The following is a 17,873-nucleotide window of genomic DNA, read 5'->3' as shown; positions in this document are numbered from 1 at the left end:
GAAAAATCATGCTGTATATATGTAATAAGAATTGTAATGCATTCCACTGTCATTTATTTTTTAAAAAGTCAATTTAAAAAATTTTTTAAAATCATAAAAGTTTTGGACTAAAAAAACAAGAAATTATCCAATCTGAATAAGATAGAGGAAAAAATATTGTGGGGGGGGAACAGAGCAGCAAGGATGCCTGGGATAAATCCAAAGATCTAAAATATTTGTTTTCAGGGCTTCAGAAGGAGAGGGAAAAGAGATTGGGTCAAAAAAGTAGTTGAAGAATTTATTGATAGGAGTAAGTTCTGGTGTTCTATTGCATCACAGGAGGTCTACATGTACTTTAAAATAGCTAGAATAGAGAATTTTTATTCTCACCACAAAGAAATTATAAATGTTGGAGATGATAGATATGCTAATTGCCCTGATTTGATCAATACATAATGTATTGAATATTACACTGTACCCCATAAACATGTAAAAAATTATGTCAATTAAAAATACAATCACTGTATTAGAGATATAGCTCAGTGGTAAAGGACTTAAGTAGCATGCACAAGGCCCTGGTTCAATCCCCAATATCACAGGGAAAAAAAAGTAAAACAATTTTGAAAATTAATTTTTCAGGGTAGGGAGGAAGCAGACAGGAAGGACAAAATAATGTTCAAGATATACTCAAGTGACAGAACAGCAGCATATGGTCATAGCTGACTTAAAGAGCTTGGTGGAATCTAGTCATTAAATTCAACCATCTTATTTGCCCGTGAGAAAACTGATGATAAAAATGTTTGAGAACTTTTTCAAGGACTGACAATAATCTAGTGCCAGTATCAGAACTAGGACCCCTAATGTCTAACCTTAGGTTAGTAAAAGGCCCTTGTAGAAGTTTCTTTATTCTGAATAGATTTTTATCAAGACCAAGGAAAAATTTTTGGTTTGGCATCATGCATTTTTCTCTCCTCTGTAGTCTTCAGTTGTCATTTTATTTTTTTACCTCTTCATTCCCTAAGAATTCAAGGAATTTGTTTTTTGTACAACTTCTTATCTCTCTCCAAGCTGATTTCCTCTTTCCTTTGTATAAAGATGCTAACTAGAATAAATTTCCTCTCTGACCTCTATTTTCTCCCTCCTTCCTCTCCATCTGGCTCCCTACCTAACACCTCTTCCCTGCCTATCTTAGGTAATGCAAACCCTGCCACCTTCTTATTCCCTGACTGCCAATAAGTTATTCAGTCTGCTTTTCACTCTGGGTTCACTCCAGTCTGCTATGCCATCTGCCCAGCGAACCTAAAGCAAGTTTCACAAAATGTAAAGCCACCAACCCTTAAGTCCACTTAAACACTGGGTTAATCAGCTGTTAAGACAGTAGATGAGAAAAACATAACTCGCTCAATCTTCCTGAGAGTTTAACACAGACTATGGTCCAAGGCAAAATTCACCAATGTTCAGTAAGCTTGATTTGAATTCCATTTACTGATTTTAAAAATATTTCTGAATTCTTCAATAATCTCATTGGAATTGAGTTGGAGGAGAAGAATAGGTGTGCATTTCTCAGTAAGTTTCGCAGTAGCCCTACCTCAACATCCTTAGGTATTAATTACATAAGTTTGAATGTGTTGGACAATAGAAGGAAAAATATTGAAATAAAGTTTAAGTTGAATTTAAATTCAATTTAAAGCCTATCTTTAGAATTGTTGAAAAGTCCTAAAAAGTATGCTTTCAACTTCAAAGAGTGAAGGCTTCATATTAAAGGATTTTAAGAAAGTTGGCAAGAGTATAGGAATACTAATATATACTTATAATGCAATCCTTTAATGTAAACACAAACAAGCCAGACATGATAACACTCAATTGTAATCCCAGAAGCTCCCAAGGCTGAGGCAGGAGAATCACAAGTTCAAAGCTAGTCTCAGCAACTTAGCAAGTCCCCAAGCAACTTAGCAAGAACTTCTTTGAAAATAAAAAATAAAAGGGGATGGGGATGTGGTTCAGTGGTTAAGCACCCCTGGGTTCAATCCCTGGTACCAATACATACATACATACATAAACAAATAAACACAAAGAAAAAATATTCAGTTTTAAATTCTTATGATCTAATGAATTGACTTTTTAGGTTTTATAAAACAGATTTTCTTAATAATCAAATTTAGTCAAAGAGTTTTCATTTCATGAAATCTTTTACAGCAGCAAGAGTTGAAAAGCTTACTTAACCCACAAGGACTAAAATAAAATCGATAAATATTTGAAGGCATACTGTCTGTACTAAATGGCATTTAGAATTATAACAGCAGAAATTTTCAATACCATTGAAGCTAAGAACAATGGTATCACAGTCAATAGTGTTACTGAAGTTTAAAAAAAGCAAATCTGGTTCATGATAAATTATGAAAATAGTAATTATGTAGATAAGAATAAATGGCTTTAAATTCCCTAATGAATGATGAATCAAGTTACTGACAAGAGCAATCAAAATATATTCCATATGTGATTAACAACACTGAGATTTGACATTGACAAATATTATTTAATTTATACAACAGTAGAATCACAAGCATATGTAGTCTCTAAATCTCCAGGTTACAATAAACTGTGGAAATAATGAAAATTTTCCTCAGCATATTTAGTTAATTTTTGTCCTAGAACTTTTTCCTAGAATGTACACATTTTTAACTTTCAGATTGGAGATGGAAAGTGTAGGTCAGAATAAATGCTTCACACACACGCACACAATTGGAATAAATTAAAATCATTCACAGAATATTTACTTCTTTATGCATTGAAGAAATGTACCAAAAAATACATCCTACCAATACATACTACTGATCATCTTCCCATCAATTTTATTGAGTACATAGTATGTGCAAGAGCACTGGGAATCAACAGAAATCTACCAAGAACTTGTCATATGACTTAGAAAAAACAAATTGCTTTACTCTGATATGTCTAAATCTAATCTCATTTTATAACTAATATATCACCACAAGTAAATATGAAAATTTCATGGCACTGATAAACCAATGATAAAACATTTTACCAGGTAAACTAAGCTTTATGACATAAGGGCCAAGTCATACAGCAGAGTGGGTGTCACACATCTGAGCTAAGATACTTTCTCTCATCAGCAAAAGTGGTTTAGGGGAAAAAAATGCTACTAATGTACAAAGATTAATGGTTCAAACTCCCTAAATCATAAGGTGTTATATTTTAATCCTAAATAAAGAGTTCATTTTTGGAAAGTTATTTAAGATTAGCAGGACAAACTTTTTTTGTTTGTTTGTTTAAAAAGAGATATTCACTTTAAGATTGCAATCGAAATAAACACACAAAGAAAATTCTATTTGTTTTCAAGTCCATCCTCCCACCTACTCATAATGCTACTCAAGTAGAACAAAACTCTAGTCACTGTGGCCAACATTTTGAAATCTAAGCCTTAAAAGTTTGCAATTACTGTTGAAATTCCAAAAATGATTTAGAGAGCTAAAATACCTTCTATGCTAGAATATATCTGTGTATAATATAGTGCCTTGTTATAAAATAAATACAGTTTTTCCTTCAAACAGTAGGAAGTAAGCCAAACTTGAATTAATATGTGAGAAACGGACAATTTTTGATTTATGTCTTGAGGGAAAATATATTCTCTAAATAGAAGACTAGAAACTAAGTAAAACACTTATGAATTCGTGCACAGATGAAAGAGTCTGAGAAAAGTGTTGAGTCAGTGGCCAGAGTTAGGCTGCTTACTACAGGGAGAAATCTGACAAAGGGGTAAGAGTTAGAGACCTCCCACCTTTCTGAGTCCATAGAATAATATTTAGTAGGAAAATATTCTCTCAATCCTCAGGACTCAAATTGTAGTCCATGAACCAACAGTATTAGCTTCACCAGGGAGCTTGTTAGAATCACAGAATATTAGGCCCTATTCCAGAACCTGAGTTTTAACAAAATTTTCCCCAGTGATTTGTACATATATGTAAAAGTTTAAGGGACACTAATCTAAGAAAGAAGGCATTATGAAACTCCAGAGATCGTTCCAAATACTTGACATAATTTTAAATTTTTGCATTTCCAGTATTTTCCACAAAGCCTCCAAAGTACCATCAACTTCAAAGTGAATTCATCATCAACTATACAATGAGTTACCTGAAATAATAAAACTAAATACAGCGGTCAGATTGAACCACTCATCTTTCTCATTCAGCTCCTCCAGCTGAGTCCTTTACCACCAATACCCTGGCTTCAGAAGCAAATGAGGCTGGAGGATTATAGCTAAAAATTACAGAAGAGCCAGTATACACATCTTCCTAACTACTTGTCCTCATATACATACTCTGTCAACAATGTCACACCTATGGCCTTCAGTCTGTATATGACTTGCAGATATTTCTGTTGATCCACATGGAATTACAAATTTGAACACATTACCATTGTTCCTAAATCTGAAACTTTCACATTTAAAAGTTCTTATGTCCAAGGCCTCTTCTACAACCCAGAAAATCTGGCAATACCAGGCTTACATTCCAATATGGCAACATCATATTGGAGCCAGGACTCGGCTGCCCAATTAGATGTTGGCCAGAACTTCCACCACTCCCTGTGGTCTTCCCAACACTGAGGGCAAAGCTGTCAGTTGACATGTGTCATTTTCCACTTGGTCTGCTTCACTCATTCACATTCCCAGTGTGACTCCTCTAGGTATTGGAATGCGCAATTCCTTAAAGAAGCTCTCAGGTACATCATGTCTCTGAACTAAAGTCACTCCGTACATGTAATTCAGGAAAAAGAACAGCTGTTTACATCACCCTTTGTTCAATGATAGACCTTGTGAGCTGGAGTCAATCCACTGCATTATATGCTTTATCTTAAAAATATAGTATGATGTTTTTTTTCATAATCTATTCCAGCTCATACATTTTCACTTAATTTTAAGCAGGTCTGTTGTTCACAATAATAAATAAGAATTATTACCAAAAGCAGATATAGCAATATACATTTCTGAACAATTCCTTTAGATTCATCTCAAAAGTTAAAATAATATACTGAAATGGTAAATACCCTGAGAGCAGATGTCTTTGTCTTTCTTGTTTACTGAGATAATCCCAGAAATTTGAGAGTGCTTGCTATGAATGCAATGAATGTGTTACCTGAAAATTCATATGTTGAAGCCTAAATTCCCAGTGTGATAATATTTAGAAATAAGGACTTTGGGAGGTAATTAGGTCACAAAAGTGCAGGCCCATGAATGAGATTATACCCATATAAGAAGAGACATGAGAAGGATGATTCTCTTCCCTATGAGGATCCAATGAGATGGTGGCTATCTTTAACCCACGAAGCTGAACTTCACTAGACAAACCTACTGACACCTCATCTTGGACTTCCAGCCTCTAGAACTATGAGAAATAAGTGTTTGTGTGTAAGTGCCCTAGTCTATGGAATTTTGGCTATAGCAGAAATGACTGCGACAAATCAATACTTATTGAAAAAATGAATGAACTCTCAAGAGTTATAATTTTTTAAAATTCATACACAGATTTTGAAGTGTTTATCATATAATATCTAAAGATTATTCATCTGTTTTACTTGGATTGATCAAAACATTTTATTTAAGTAACTATAAAAACCAGTAACAGTAGAGCAAGGACATATAATCCTAACAAGCCTGAGATCCAGGGCCTATTACAAACAGTTTTGCAACAAAACAGCATCATTTAGACTAACAAATGTAACTAAACTGAATTATAAGATTTAGTCTGATTCAATTTTATGTCCCCACCATAATTATCATTGTCATCATCATCATCATCCTCCAATCTTATAAAACTGGAGAGCACTAATGAGGTATTTATAGGTGTGCCCAGAACTATATGCTAGATTTCTCTTGACTTCAGGAAACAAAAAGGTAGGTTCCTTAAGGCAAAAGCACATCACTCAGTGTTATTGTACTTCCATACCATGATGCTTAGTAGATCTGGACACAGGAAAAAAAAAATACATTTTAATTGTCTTGAAAACTCCACTAAAGAAACCTGTTGTTGTGATAGAGAAATAAAGTGATTTTCTTGTGGTCACATGGCATTTATTGTTAGAACTACAAAACATCTCTAGAACTCTCACCACGGAGCTACATTGGTTTTATAATAATCATTTTTTAAATTCATCTGTTAAGTGAAATTGCAACCTAATGAATTTCAACCACTCCACAAATAATGTGAGGAGCAAATATATCTTAAAATAGCAAAAACAAATGTTGACCCATTTCTGAACATATAAACACACCAACCGTCATTCTAAACGGGGCTTATAATAACAGAAAATGCATATTTTAGCGGGAAACAACTGTCATAAAACAGTCCAAGAACTAAATCTGAAAAAAAAAATTAGGTTAGAAATTTTCCTTGAACCTAAAGCTTCCCAAAATAGGGCCTCTATTTTATGGCATATGAAATTTCAATGACCTTTCACTCTCCTTTGAATGGCCTCACTGATATGTGAATCATCTACTTCCTTTCTCCTTCAGAGATAGGAAGCACTAAAGTTAGGGTTTTCACTCAATTCAACTCAACTTCCTGAAGAAAAATACAAATATGCAAACGAAAGCAAGACTTCTGCCATGTCTGCTGGCCACTTCTAAGAAGAAGTTTTCTCAACACTCCAGCACAAACAAATTGAGGATGTGACTTACCATACACCAAACAAGATTAAACTGAAAAAGAAATGTTAATGGTAACCAGATTTTTCTACCTTAAATAATGTAGTACTGGGAAGTGCCTCTGTGAATTTGGAACGGCCCATAAGCTGGATACAGGTAAAAATATAAGTATATATGTTATTTTCCTCAAATGTTCCTAACTGGCCATTTTTGAATTCTCAACTGATGGGAGCAGTCACACATTCATTCCGCCAGCATAATGCTCTAATGTTTCACTAATCCAAATTTTAGAGCCTGCTCTCTCTCAAAAAAAAAAATTATCCAACAAAGTCTCTGTTCTATCACTCACTTGATTCCTATGACCACATTAATATTTTAATGGTTACCTGTCTTTACTAACTCCAGTTCATAAAAACAAAGAACATGAAGCCAGAAAAAGCAAACTGGGAGGAATAACACACCTTGCTTTTCTTATAAAGATGGTCTTTTTTTATAATACAGCAAGCAGAGTATGGAATATTAAAAAGAGAGTAAGCATATTAATTTCCTTGAGTATTTAAGTATCATTCACACTGGAATCTCCAAGAAAGATGTTTTGAAAAGAGAGAAAAACTCTGCCCCAAATCTTGGCAGAATTTTCACATATAGATAATAATTTTAAATTATACAGTTTGCTTCAAAGAGAATCTATGTCCTCAAAACTCAGGCCATTTGAAATTGGAAACTTTAAGAAGCACAAATGCACCTTTCCAAATATCTTTGTCTAGTGTCTACTACCAATTCCTACATAGGTGTGTTAATAAAGAGCTACCTAATCCACCAAAGAAAGGCAAATGTTGTTCTATATTATTAAGCACAACAGAAAGCTCCATATGCAGCCATGGGAGGCCATAGGCAATTAACACTGCAAATTGGAAGGTTTTGAATCTTTGCATAACCTTTAAAGGGCAAAACAGTTGCCCATTCACATGCATTCAATTATACAGTGACTAGTTCATAACAGCAAAAAATAAAAGACCCATAAAAATATAAAAAATATTTAGAAAAACAAACTTTGCATTCATCAAATACTACTTTGAACTCTTCAGGCTTCATGTAGAGAGTTCGCTTTACATAACACAAAGAGATTAAAGAGCAAAGGAGACTTGCTTGGTTTGGTTGTCTCCATTTTATCAAAGTACTAAATTCAGCCTATCACTGTAATTGCTAGAATGCAACATTACATTACTGAATCTCACTGTAAGGAGTTTCTAAAATCAACTGTATATAAAAGAAGCAATATAAATATATTAATTGAATGACTACGTTTGTGCTATTGCTAGGAGAAAGGGAAATGTACCTTTGCTAACAGGCCATAGAGGGGAATTCATAAAACAATTACAGCCACTATGGAATAATTTAGGAGACAGAAAGAAGTGATTAAAAGGGCTTTATCTAATATAAGCAAATCATCTCTGATTCCTTAATTATATCCCATACCCTACATGGACCACTGTGACCAAAACAGAACATTTTACTTATAACTTATATATTCAATTTTCATCTCATTTCCATGCAAATTAGAGGTCTTATAGTTTCCAATGATAATACCAATCAATTGCCTAAGCAGGTCAGATATACACCAATTCCAGTGACTAGTTGCTTATCATTACAGCACAGGATGAAAGCCAACATATACATGTGATGTACACATTGGAAGTAGGTGGGTTTTGGAAATCTTAATAGAAACTGAGAGTATAATATTAATATGTTTCCAAAAACTCTGTAGATACCATTTGCAAGCTGCAACAGTATGCTCCAGTATAACTCATAGGTTGTGTTATAACTTTGGAGCAGTATATTTAATAATGAGAGCATACAGATATATTCAGTGTTTAAAATATGTTGGAATTCCCAGTTGCAGTGTTAATAAACACATCCCAAAATATCCCTAAATAGGGGGCAAATTTGGTTTTTGCTTTTTTGCATTTTAACTCTAGCAAATAAAATTATCTCCAAAAGAAAATTGAAGAACAAATATACTGCATATAAAAATGGCTCTAAGAGTAAAATTTAATTATGAATGACCTTGTTAAATGATGAAAACAGTTGTGCTGCAGGTCAAATCATATGAAATAGTGAAAAACTACATACTTAGAAATGTAGAATTTTAATTAACTTTTATTTTTGGTAAAGTGTTTTCCCCTCATTAATACAGTCAACATTGTATGTGGGTTCCATTAAAAACATTTTTGTGTGTGCATATATAGGTATAAAAAGATTATATAGGTAGATCTTACAGAGAAATGTGTTTAAATATTACTTTCCTTACACTGTAATAACTTACCATTCCTCCTAAAATTTCTATAAGAAGCAAAAGACAAATATTAGTTTTACTTAGATGACAAGGACTCCGAATCACTGTGCTGAATGAAAAGAATCAGACCTTCTGAAAATTACCCAAAAGCCAATAGTCAATGACAACTAAAAAAGATAAACTAACTTCTAGGTCTCTGTTTGCTAAGTCTGTATATTACACATCTCAGATTGTACTTCAAACCTCAAATAAAACTGTTCTCTAAAAGGACTCATGGTAACTCAATATAAAATTGTTCCTTCTCTTTCAATGGAATAATTAAGTAGTTCAATATGTTTTATGTAGTTCAAACTAAAGTTAACCAAATAATTTCAAACAAAATGGCAAATTCATCATATTACATGATATTACAAAATGAATGATTCAAAAGTAAGATATATCAGGTGAAATACTGTACAAGCATGTGGGCCAAATATGATATTAAGTCAGTTGGCTTGGCCTTCATATCTTGCAGCAGTCTGTATTAATGCATTTCTTCTTTTTGTTTTGATGGGACCTTACTAATAACAGAGTGATAAATTACATTTGTAAATGTCAGGCATAGATCAAAGGGGACAATGTTGGATGCTTATTTTACTTCAACTTGTGATTTTTCACCAAGAAAACATTGTGCATTGCTCAGTAAAGTTCCTTATTTTTACTTGAATTTTCAATGAAAACAGCTGCAGAATAATATGACTTAATGAGGCATCCCTAATAAAATATTGCAGAATTAAAAGCAGGAGCACTGAACTGTTTGCACTCTGGTTGTTTCATCTTTTAAAATATATTTGAAATAACTGATGACACTTTGGAACATTCCTTGTTGGGACATACATTAGAGAACTCATCAGTAAATGTTCATCAGTTTGCAATTACAGCTGAACTTGGTACAGTCTGACAGTACTTTTTTTTAGGAGGCCTTGATAAGAAATGTCTGGGAAGTGGTGGAGAGATTACCTGAATAGAGTAACCCATAATACGCAATTAGTGATATATCCACTTTAAGATGTACTTTGTATATTTCAATATAAAAATACATTTTAAGATGGTCATAAAACACTATATGGAAGATATTTGATCCAGGACTAGCAAAATTTTCTGATAAGACAAAAAAATAATTTCTCCGAAATTTTCCATCACCCCCTAATTTCATCATTTTATAAATTTTTAAAAAGAAAAAGTGGCCATGTCTAAAAGCAGATCTTCTTTTTTACAGCCATGTCATCACATTTTTTAATCTGGTGGTTAGTAAATACTATAATGCAGTCTCTAAACAATATATATATCCATTTTGATACACATCCAGAGACATCTCAAACCATCTTCATTCTCCCATTTGTCATTATTAAAGTAGGTAATGTTTTTCCGATTCAAAAAAATCACACATACTCAGAAACCTTGGATTCCTCCCCAGCATAACTTGTAGCATTATGTAGGTGTCTGCTTTAATGTCAAGGTTTTCTGGTTCTTCTTTAAGAGTCATATAGCACTAGCTGTGGTCTAGCATTCTAAACTACTATATATTTTTAAAAGCAAGAGAAGTATCAAGATTTTAATCTTTAAAAATACGTAATTTGAATAAAGCACCCACTAAAACTGTGTTTGCCTCTTAAAAGACTCCCTATGCTGAGGTATTCATTTGTCAGTGACATTGTTCTGAAAGTCTTATATCTAAAAATAATACAACCCAGTTGTTTCATTGAAAATTAGGAAAATGAAAGTAAAATAAGCTTCCATGTGGTTACTGATGGCCTTTAAACAATTATTGATGCCTTTAAAAATTAGAATTCTTAAAAGGTCAGGATCTAAACTATTGACTCACAATGTGATCCAGAACAGAATAAAGTAGAGAAAGAGACAATTAAAAGTGCCAGCCCTTTTATTTAAAATATATGATGTTAGAGGCCAATTTTGAAATTTTAAATGATTCACCAGTCTGAGAGTACATGTGCAAACATGGAAATGTTGGAGTAAATACAAATAGCTCTAAGGCTTCATTTTTAAAAGCTTTAAAAAGTATTTTTAATCTTGTTATTAGTTATTTCAGTTTATCACTTTACATGGAAATCTTAATTACTCGTTTGTCTTAACTTAATATTGCTTGAGAGCAGTTTGACAGTATTAATTGAAAACAGTATGAATGTTGATGTCTAAAACAATCTAGGTGGGAAGACAGGAAGCAGATAATTACCATCTAGTCAATAGTCATTGAAATTCATCCTGTCCTGAGTGAAGGACCCTCATACACTGACTGCTTTAGGGGTACTTTTCAGACTAATAGAGCCTGAGGATTTGGGATTTGGGGTGGGCTTTTTTTGCCCACGCAATATTTTGTAAAAATATTGAAGGGATTCAAACTCACAAAAACGAAGATATTTTCTTTTCTGTCTTATTGCCACAAGCCAAAAGCACCCAGCAAGAGGTGAGGAAAGCTAGTCACTGTAGTAAGTACACATTAGATTCCAAACGCCTGGGGCAATTGTTTAACACTGGGTCATGAAGTGCAATACGGAAGCTTCGCCTCTACCCAAGGGTTCTTCAAGAGCCTAAGGTTCGTCTTTTTCAAGCGGAGACTGGATAGCACAACCTGCAGTCCTAGGAGATACAGGGCGCCAGATCTCAAACTTTCCCCTGCAAAAGCAGTTTCTGGGAATACCGAGTTCCCCACAGATAAGTGAAGATCAGTAGCGTAAAGAAAACACCTCTTGGTTGACACCTAGCCTTTTAGAATAAAGCGGGGGCGGGGTGGGGGAGGGACAGCAAAGCAGTTGAGCAGAAAACCCGTGTAATATTAGCAAGATTTGGGAGACCTCTATCCGGAAAGATAGAGAAAAATCATTAGTTTCCCCAAAGCTGTTCTTTTTCTGAACGCTGTTCATAAAAGAATCCTTGATCGAAGCTCTCTTGTAGTAGTAGCCTATACAAAAGCTTTAATTCATTCACTCATAAAGTGATCCCAAATCTAAATAAAGCTTTAAATAGACGAGGCTCAGGAACTTATCAACACGATTCTTTAAGAAAATAGTTAGAGATGGAGAAATCAATAGCCCCACTGAAACGCCCACGCTCTGCAGACAGGCCTGAGAATTAACTAATCAGAAGTGGACAGAAAGTAGGGATTTCAGAAAGGCGACCTGACACATTCCATTGATCATTGATCCTCCCTTGAACGCGACCCCCAACTCCTTACTAGGAGTCCAAAATGATTACAGAGCAGGATTGGTCTTGGGGAGAGATCGCATTAAACCCCACTTCGGTCCTCGACCGATAGACTCGCGGTGTAACGAGAAATGGGGCAAAGAAGAGAGGGAGGGCACTGCCCGCCGGGCCTCCTTCCGCACGCTCCCATCCCCTCTCCACGTCCCTCTACTCCGCCCCTACCCTGACAGCTTGCGGGGGAGACGCCGGCTGCCGGATCAACATCTGCCCCCATCTCTTGCCTCCCTGGGCGAACCCCGTAAATCCCCTGGCCCCCGAGACAGGGGAGGGGAGACGTGTACCCACGGGGGGCTTCCGAGCCCGCGGTCCTGTAGTTGCAGCTCGAGTCCCCAGAGCCCGCCGGCGACCGGAGGCGCGGCTCCCACCTACCTGCAGCCCGGCTTCCCGGTGGCGGCAACACCTAGCGATGTTCCTGCAGTTTCCGCGGGCCGGCGCCAGCCTTATCGCTCTCGCATCGCTTCCGAGATGCCAATCCGCTGTCACCATCCAGGGGCATAGGGAACCGAAGTCTGTTGGTGTGTGCTCGTGGAGGGCGTGTGAGTGTGGCCCTAAGCGTGTGTGTGTGTGTGTGTGTGTGTGTGTGTGTGTGTGTGTGTGTGTCCGCGCGCGCGCGCGTGTGAGTGTGTTTCCTCCTCCGATGGCAAAGAGGGTTCAGGAATCTTCACATCCAAACTAGAATCCCCTTAAAGCAAGTGGAAGGTGGAGTACAGGAGCCTGGTCTTTCTGTCCCTCCTCTTTATTCCACAGTGTCAAAGTAATCAAAAGATTTGTTTACTGAGGAAAAAGCCAAAGTCCCGCAGCCCTTGGCAGCGCCCGCGGTCGCCCGCTGTCCTCGCCGGACGCGCGCTGTGCGCTCAGCTTCCCCGACTGCGAGAATCAAGGAGGGCTTGCAGCAATTACCGCTCTTATTCCATCTCTGATGCGTTGCCTTTTAACCCCGAGTAAAGACTTCTCCTCTCGCCTCACGTCGTCTCTTCCTTTCACACACACACACGCACACACATCCTCCGTTCCCTCTCTCTCTCCCGCCCTCCCTCTTGCTCTCTGGGGAAAGGCAATTGGACGGAATGATTCACCTTCAGAAAAGCAGCCTCCGCCTCGTACTTCCCCGGCTTTTGCAGGTCGCGGTCTCCAAGGTAGAGGAGTTGCTGGGGAGGCTCAGGGCAGGAAAAGGAGAGGCTCTGAGCTTAGCCAATGCCCCCCACCCCGCAAGACGCCCGTGTTCCTCGGTTTCGGTGCCCCTGTTCCCGCAGTTCGTAGATAGGTCCCGCTGGTGCCCTCTTGGAGACTTTGAGCCGTCAACTCGAGTCCACTTAGCAGCAACTCCTGGCCAGCTGTAGCCTCTCAATCCCGCCTCGAAGTGTTGCGGGCAGAGCCCCCACGCAGCCCACCCGCTGCCCCTCTAGGCATCGTGTGCTGGAAGGAAGGGAAACCCTCCGCTGTCCCACGGTCACCACCAGTGCGCTGGCACTGTCACCACCGAGAAGGTGCGAGTTCCAACATGGAACACGAGAGAGAGAGAGCAGATGTGGGTTGTATCACCTCGCTAAAAGAGGGAGGGGAGGAAGAAACAGGGGAGGGGGTCGAGGAAGCAAATCCAGATCACTCGAGAAAATAAGCCAAAAACAATCAAAGCCTCCTATCCGCGTCCCGCCCCAGCCTCTGTAGTGTCAAAATACACTAGTGGTAATCTTCAGAAAGTCACCATAAAGGGCAGAGCCCCGGTTTCACCCTAAACCCCTATTCTATCCAGTCTGGCTGTCCAGGGATACAGAGCGACTGTCCCCGCTGTATAGTGCAGAGAATGCAGGGAGAGAATAGGTCCTGACACTCCTGCTTGAGTTAAAGCGGTAAAATGGGATGGCAGGACTAGGCAGCGTAGCCTCTTTTTCTCTCCAAACAGCCAGTTCTGTTAGTGGCAGCAGCTGCTGAGAGCAAACCGCGGTCCTGCAGAAAGAGACAGTAAAAGAAGCAATCAGTATAAATGCTGGACTATGTCTCCCTCTAGAGGGAGAGTTAGAAAGCTTTACTGTATGTAGCTAGGACTCCCAATTCTCCACAAAAAAGAAAATATATCTGGTTTTGAGAAGCTTGAATTTTTTTTTTTTTTTTTTACAAATTGCAGCCTCTAATGGAGTTAGGAGGAGGATTTACACTACATCCCTATGTAATCAGATTTCTTTAAAAAGGAACTTCGTGGTATTTACCAATTTTTTTTTTTTTTTGGTAACACCCTACCCTGAAAGGTCATGTCTTTACTGGTTTGGTCAAATTGGGTGGGTGTTGGTTTAAAGAGTAGTATATGAACTCAAATGACGGGTTTTACGGGATCACTTTGGTCATGTTTGGCAATAAGCAAAACCTTAACTTATGATTACAATATTCTTCAAAACAAATAAATAAGAATAGATTTAGGAAAGGAAAAGTCAAAGAGAATTGCTGAATCGGGGAGTAGTATAAGATCATTACAATTACAACTCAGAGTAACTCAAAGATCTTGCTTTGGGGCCAATATTTATATCTCTTTTTTCAACTATAATTGTCAAGATAGTAAATTCCTTTCAGCTCTAAGATTTTGATTTTATAGCTCCAAATCACTGAAACCATTCATAAACTAGGTATTACATATTCTCTCAACTAACTATAAAACAAAAGTAACATAAATACCATATTTACAAAGAAAATGAGAAATATATGTTTCCTTAGTAATTGTATTATAACATGCTTAATAATTCAATATTTTCTATTAAATTATGTCAAATAATTATGTTAGATTGGAGTCTTCATTTTAATAAAAGCTAGATCTATAAATTGTAAAAGATTTTGTTACTTCATCTGAGTTCAAGTTAGGTCTGGTCTGTGCCTTTAATATTTAGATTTTGTGAACTTACTATTTCAATTGAGGGTTTCCTTTCAAACTGTTCCTCTGTGTTTAAAATTATAAAATATATATTACAGTTATGATTAAACACATTTATGTTCACTCTGAGTTTTGGGAACCATTCTTTTTTAACCTGATAATCAAACTTAGTACAGACTTACAGAAAAAAAAATTATTAAAAAAAAAAAAAACTAAGACTAACTGAAGCCATTTAAAACAAGGGGCCAGGGGCTGGGGATGTGGTTCAAGTGGTAGCACGCTCACCTGGCATGCGTGAGGCACTGGGCTCGATCCTTAGCACCACATAAAACTCAATAAGTGAAATAAAGGTATTGTGCTCAACTACAACTAAAAAAGAAATATTTTTAAAAAATAAAAATAAAACAAGGGGCCAAAAGTAGAGTTTATTATTTTAATGAATTGCACTGTTGTAAATTTGAGTTGGTCTAGTACATGGCAATCATTTGTTTCCAAGGCACTCTCAAACAGTTTCTTTCAAAAGAGTCATGTCATGTAATTAAAGATTTTTATTTCATTTCACTTACATAGCAACTTATTTCCCCTGGGAATAAAATTTACATTTTAAAACACCTGGTATGGTTTCACTGCAAATCTTAAAGTAAATTGATCTGCTGTGTTAAATAGTGGTATGGCATCCGAGAAGGAAAGCATTGGGAACCTAGACTCTGTAATGGGAGGAAAAGCCATTTACTAAATCACTATAGATTATCAGCCTTCCCTTCCCACAAGAAATAAAAAGTACACATTAATATCCTTCTAGTTTCTAATCTATTAGGTTCTTTGTGATTATAGAAAAACATAATTTTATGATTTGTTAAAATTTTATTTCTAATGTTAAAATGTGGGACATTTTATCTTTATTCTAATTAAATCCACAATGTTTTTACAAAATTTGAAAAAGTCAGTAAAGAGAATAAATGAATTAGTAAAAATATAATTTCTTACCAAATCATATGATGCTAAAATTCTTTAATATTTGTGTGCTTCCTGTAAATCTTCAAATAATTCCCAATAATTTTTAGATCAAAGTGCTATTTCCAGTCCCTCCTAAACTTTGAAACAAATTTTTTGCATTCCTTCCAAAAGAAACAAAATGGCAAATACGGCTCTAGTTTAACAGAAATCTTGAGTTGATATTTCTTAACATCTATTTATTTAAACTGCCTGCTTTCTCCAGTCTAAGCAGTAAAAGTGATTTCTTTAAAAGCTGAATTTAACTGGACTGTAACTCTATTGTAGCCCTCCATTTTCTAAGAATTTACTAAAATATCTCTGTGGCATACTTCAAGCTTACTTTTTTCTGCCTTTAAAAAATCTTCTTTATGGAAGTATAATTGACATGCAATCAACAGCATATATTTAAGTGTTCAATTTGATTAGTATTGAATACAAACATATCCATGAAACCATCACCAAACATTTCCATTCTCCCAAGTTTCCTCATGTTCTTGTAATCTATATCTTCTTCCACCGAAGTCTAGCATCCACTAATCTAGTTTCTGTCACTACAGATTAGTTGGCTTTTGAATCATATATTATGTGCCTTTTCCATAAGTTTCTTTCCATCAGCATAATTATATTGAGATTCATCCATTCTGTTGTATGTAGCGATGGATTGTTCCTTTTCATTTCTGAATGTTATTCCATATTGCAGATATACCACAATTTGTTTAGCTATTCACCTCCTGAGGACTTATTTAGCTATTCACCTCCTCACTGGCTTATTTCTGGGTTTGGAACATTACAAATAAATGCTATGTACATTTGTAAAGAAGTCTTCAGGTGAACCTATGTTCTCATTGCTCTTAAATATAGATCCAGAATTGGAATGTCTGGATAGCATGGTAAAGTATTCTCAACTTTAAAACAAAGTGTTTCCCAAAATGTCTGTGCCCTTTTACATTTCCAGAAACTGTTGTAGAGATCTGTGGGGGCACATCAAGCTTCCTAATAGAAGCTTTATAAGTTACCTCAAATCCTTATCTCAAATCCTCACAGCAACCCTTAAAGAAAATGGTATAACCTCATTTTACACATTAAAAAATTTATGGGATCCTAATTAGAATAAGACATATTCTATACTTGTATAAATATATCAAAATATAAGTTCTACTGTCATGAAAAATAACCAATAATTTTTTTTAAATTGAGACTTAATTCCATGTCATTAAGAAATAGAGTTGGTATTAAAACCCAATCTACTGAGTCCAAATCAATTTGGGGTTCTGATTTGGTTTTGGTTTCAGTCTTGATTTTTCTTTTTCCCTTGCCTCCTTCCTCACTGGCTGTAATGCCAACCACTAAAACATGCTACTTCTTGAATTAAAATGGAGATTGGCGATTAAAATTATTTGGAATTGCATTCAGAAAAGCATTTAACAGGGCTGGAGATGTAGCATGACAGAGCATTTGCCTGGCATGAGAGAGGCCCTGGGTTTAATCCCCAGTGCACCACGGGGCAGGAAGGAAGGAAAAACACCAGGAAAAAAATATATATCTTTTAGTGAAAAATTAGTAAAAATAAAAGTTATAAATGGGAAAGACAGTGAGAAAAGAAAATTAGCTCCAGCTCCCTTCAGTGTTCTGCCAGGTAATCCAGTATTCAAATGAAGGAATAAGGAATTGGGATTCTTAGTGCATATGTGACAAGAAAGCTACCTACAAGTCATTTAGCTCCACTCCTCTTGTTTTATTCCTTTGGTGCTAATCAATCTATCTCTATATTTTGCAAAAAATACCTGTCCCATTTATCTTTTAAGTGCTCTTTAAAATAT

The 17,873-nt window shown here is 36.2% G+C and overlaps 1 protein-coding gene across 3 annotated transcripts in view; it reads right to left on the bottom strand.

Moving 5' to 3' along the window:
- The window catches only part of Tafa2 (TAFA chemokine like family member 2), a 415,273-nt gene extending 401,169 nt beyond the window's left edge, over positions 1-14,104 (bottom strand). The window contains exon 1 of one of the 3 annotated variants that reach the window (XR_013440543.1): positions 12,567-14,104. The gene's annotated coding sequence lies outside the window, so the exon portion shown is untranslated. The remainder of the gene's footprint in view (positions 1-12,566) is intronic. The other 2 variants (XM_040280395.2, XM_005328681.4) reach the window with 2 other exon arrangements.
- Positions 14,105-17,873: the final 3,769 nt, after the last annotated feature.

This window comes from Ictidomys tridecemlineatus, chromosome 6 (genome assembly GCF_052094955.1).
Source record: "Ictidomys tridecemlineatus isolate mIctTri1 chromosome 6, mIctTri1.hap1, whole genome shotgun sequence".
NCBI classification, from domain to species: domain Eukaryota; kingdom Metazoa; phylum Chordata; class Mammalia; order Rodentia; family Sciuridae; genus Ictidomys; species Ictidomys tridecemlineatus.
This window is presented reverse-complemented; position numbering and strand designations above follow the sequence as displayed.